The sequence below is a fragment of the Phacochoerus africanus genome, chromosome 4 (assembly GCF_016906955.1).
Source record: "Phacochoerus africanus isolate WHEZ1 chromosome 4, ROS_Pafr_v1, whole genome shotgun sequence".
NCBI classification, from domain to species: domain Eukaryota; kingdom Metazoa; phylum Chordata; class Mammalia; order Artiodactyla; family Suidae; genus Phacochoerus; species Phacochoerus africanus.
Genome location: NC_062547.1, coordinates 54705240 through 54709547, shown reverse-complemented (window position 1 = coordinate 54709547; position 4308 = coordinate 54705240). Strand labels below are relative to the sequence as shown.

Below are 4308 nucleotides of genomic sequence, written 5' to 3'. Positions count from 1 at the left end.
GTGTAATAAAACACTCAAGGGTCTTTAGCAGTTAAAATTTGGGGCCAGGTGGCACTCTATTTCTTAGAACAAAGGCCCCTAGCATTTAGTCCACATTACTATTATTAGAGAAGGTAACCTATTTAAGTTAGTGGCCAGTAACATGCACAGACGGTTTCAAGGTTACCTCCTCATGAGATTAAAGAAAATTACTAGTAACAAACCCACTGGTGCACACATCTAGGACATAATGCACCTGTTTGCACAACAACACAGTGATTTTATATGTTCTTTGTTTTATCTTAGCAGGAGACCTGTACTTTAGAACAAGCATTAGCATGTATGCTTATTTTACTTTTGCCGTCATAAGCATTCCTTGGCTTATTGTGCTTTTGCACGTATAACAAGTCTGCCTTCTGCAGAGCTCAGCAGTTCAGTGGTCTCCAACACGTACAAACACACACACACACACACACACACACACACACACACACATCCTATTAGAGAGGTGAGTAGACATTGATTGGTTGAAATAGTTTGAGTGCATTGAAAAAATTCAGTGATCTTAATGGAAAATATGTTCCACACTTACTTGTGTGGATTACATGTTCATTACAGATTGACCGTTTTTAACTCTAATAATGTAGGGAAATTTTAAGTGTTTTTAGGCTAATATAATTACTTTTGCAAGGCATTAGTACAAACAGGTAAAATAATGCATAATAATGCTATTTTTAAATGCACAAATTTAGTATATTTGGCAGAAACACATAAATTATTTTTCCAAAGCCAAGACCAAAATGCTAGGTACTCCTCTGAATTAGTCCCAGAGGAGGGAAACCTTATGCAAAACAAAGAAAGAAGACAACGCCTTCAACACTTAAGAGAGCAGCTAAAAAAAAAAAGAAAAGAAAGAAAGAAAGAGAGCAAGAAAGAAAGCTTGAAAAATAAAAAATTGACATGAAAATAGATAATTAAACATATGCTACTCTGTAGCCAAAGAAATTCCCTGAATGAATTTTGCTAAAGAAAAAGTAGAGGTTAATTTCTATAAACTAGGATAGTCTAAAATAATAGCCTTCTCTTTTCCCTTGTATTGTATTTATTTACTTAAAAATACTTATATTGTGCAAACTATATCCTCAGTAATGTTCATATATTACAACGTGATCTTATTAGCCTCAATATAGGTAATAAATATATTAAAAAATTACAGAGTAGAAAATAATGCTTAGAGAAATTAATTGTCAAAATTTGCTCAGCTAAAATAATCTGTTCCAGGTGTTTGAAGTAAGGTTTTGCATGCTCACCTAGTCTGTATATCTGAGAGAAAAAAAAAAAATCCTATACCAGAATATCTCATGGACACAGCATATTTTGATAGATGGAGTGAGGACTGTGTATATTGATGAACAACTACTTTCACTACAATTCACCATTATTAGCAATAGACCTAATTTAAAGGAATTCTTCATGATCAATGTCTTCTCTTTAGTGGTAATTTGACTAATTCAATCCAATCTCATTTCTACCAGTACATGCTTCCTTCCAAACTTTGACAGAATTAATATTATTGGTATCATAGTATGATCTGGTAAGTTCCACAGGGAGAAAAAAAGAATAGAAAATCTCATTCACTCCTCAGCAATTCATTAGCAATTCATTCACAGGACTTAATGTATTTCTCAGGGATAATTTATACCACATATGACATCTGACTGATTGCCAAAACTGTATTTATGCTTCTTGAGCACATTCCTATGTTAGAAAGATGAAACTAATTAGGAATGTTAGTATATGCTTTATACAAATTACTCAGGCTAAAAATAAGCTTTAATATCTCTGCTCTACAAATAAAACATGATGCCCAGAGAAATAATTTTCCTATATGCTGACTTTGTAGTAGATGTGGTGATTTAGGCTTGAAATCATTGCTATTTCCATAAATGTAATTGCAATCATTTCTCACATATTGAATTCTCCACAGTGAATGTAGGAAAATTATTTCTCTGGGCATCACATTTTATTTGTAGGGCAGAGATATTAAAGCTTATTTTTAGCCTGAGTAATTTGTATAGAGCATATACTAACATTCCTAATTAGTTTCATTGTACTCAATGTGTTTTAGGCTTAAAATTGTTGATATTTCCATAATGCCATAGCAGTCATCTCTCACATATTGAATTCTCCACAGTGAATATATATTATCATGGTATGGGAGAATCAGTTTCAACTCTGAATTCATCCTGCTGGGAATATTTGATCACAGCCCCATACACATCTTCCTCTTCTGTCTGGTCTTGGGCATCTTCACAGTGGCCTTCATGGGAAACACTGTTATGGTTCTCCTCATCTACCTGGACACCCAGCTCCACATCCCCATGTACTTGTTCCTCAGCCAACTCTCCCTCATGGACCTTATGCTTATCTGTACCACTGTACCCAAGATGGCTTTCAACTACTTGTCTGGAAGGAAGTCCATTTCTTTGGCTGGCTATGGAATCCAGATATTCTTATATGTGTCTGTGCTTGGAGCTGAATATTTCCTATTGTCCACAGTGGCCTATGGCTTGTACATTGCCATCTGCCACCTATTACAGTACTCTGTTCTCATGAGCCAGAAGATCTGTTGTCTCATGGCTGTTCCCTCCTGGACTGTTGGCCTTCTTGATGGTGTAATTATTATTGCCATTCCATTGTATTTTCCATATTGTGGTGCTTGGGAAATAAACCATTTTTTTATAATATCTCTGCCCTTCTCAACTTTCATGCACTAACACATTGCTCTTTGTAAGGTTAATATTTATTTGCTGTGTAATTATGCTTATTTTCCTTGTAGCAGTCATCATTGCATCCTCTGCTTTTGTTATTTTTTGTCAATTACATGTGATCTAGAGAGTGTCACAGCAAACTTTTCCAAACATTCCTCCCACCTCTTTGTTGTTGGGAATCTACTATGTGGCTGCCATATTCATATATATGTGGCCTGTTTCTGATCCTCCCCTCACTCAAGATAATATGGTATCATCCTTCTACACTATCCTTACTCCCATGCTGTATCCCCTCATTTACAGTCTCCACAACAAGGAGTCAGAGGATTTATGAAGGCATTAAGGAAGGGAAAATCTGGAGAGCAAATTGCCTAATAAAATTTTTTCCCTTCATTTATCCCTTATGCTAAAACTTATTTATTTAACCAATTGAGTTTGGCACCCAATACTTATCCATTTTTATAGCAAAAGATTTTGGGAGTTTCCATTGTGGCTGAGTGGTAATGAACCTGACTAGTAACCATAAGGATGCAGGTTCAATCCCTGACCTTACTCAGTAGGTTAAGTACCCAGCTTTTCTGTGAGCTGTGGTGTAAGTTGCAGATGTGGCTTGGATTTGGTTTGCTGAGGTTCTGATGTAGGCCATCAGCTGTAACTCTGATTTGACTTTTAGCCTGGGAACTTCCAAAAAATTGATATGCTGCCCATGTGACCTTAAAAAACAAAAAACCCAAAAATTACAGAGTAGGGGTACAAGTCCTTCTTTTATATTTGCTAGAATTTTACTTTGAAGCCATGTGATCCTGGACTTTTATTTGTAGGGAGTGTGTTTATTATATATTCAATTTCATTTCTACTGATTGATCTGTTCAGTTGATATATTTCTTCTTGATTCAATTTTAGCAGACTGTTAAACTCTAGAAAGTTTCCATTTCTTCTAGGTTGTCAAATTCATTGGCATATAATTTTTAACAGTATTCTCTTATGGTGTTTTGTATTTCTACAGTATCCTTTGTGATTTCTCCATTTTCATGCCTTGTTTAGTTTATTTGAGTTATTTCTCTCCTCTTCTAGTGAGTGTAGCTAAAGTTTTGCCAATTTTGTTTACCTTTTCAAAGAGAAACCTCTTGGTTTTATTGATTTTTTTCTATTGTTTTTTGAATCTCTCTTTTACTGATTTCCTTTCTGATCTTTATGATTTCCTTCCTTCTACTGACTTTAGGTTTCATTTGTTCTTCTTTTTCTAATTCATTTAGGTGGTGGGTAAGTCATTGATTTTAGTTTCTCTTCTTTTCTGGAGAAGGCATGTATTGCTAAGAATTTCCATTTAAACACTGCTTTTGTGGCATCACATAAAGTCTGAATGGTTGTATCTTCATTATCATTTGTCTCAAGGTATTTTTTTAATTTCCTTCTTGATTTCCTCATTTACCCATATTGTTTTGTCTCCATGTAGTTAGTTTTTTTCTCATTTCTTTCCCTGTGGTTGATTTCTAGTTTCATGCCATTGTGTTCAGGGAAGATACTTGAAATAATTTCTGTATTCTTAAATTTGTTT

The 4308-nt window shown here is 34.7% G+C and overlaps 1 pseudogene; it reads left to right on the top strand.

The window, feature by feature from the left end:
- The first annotated feature begins 1565 nt into the window (after positions 1-1565).
- LOC125124544 (olfactory receptor 2M3-like) lies at positions 1566-3084 on the top strand (annotated as a pseudogene).
- Positions 3085-4308: the final 1224 nt, after the last annotated feature.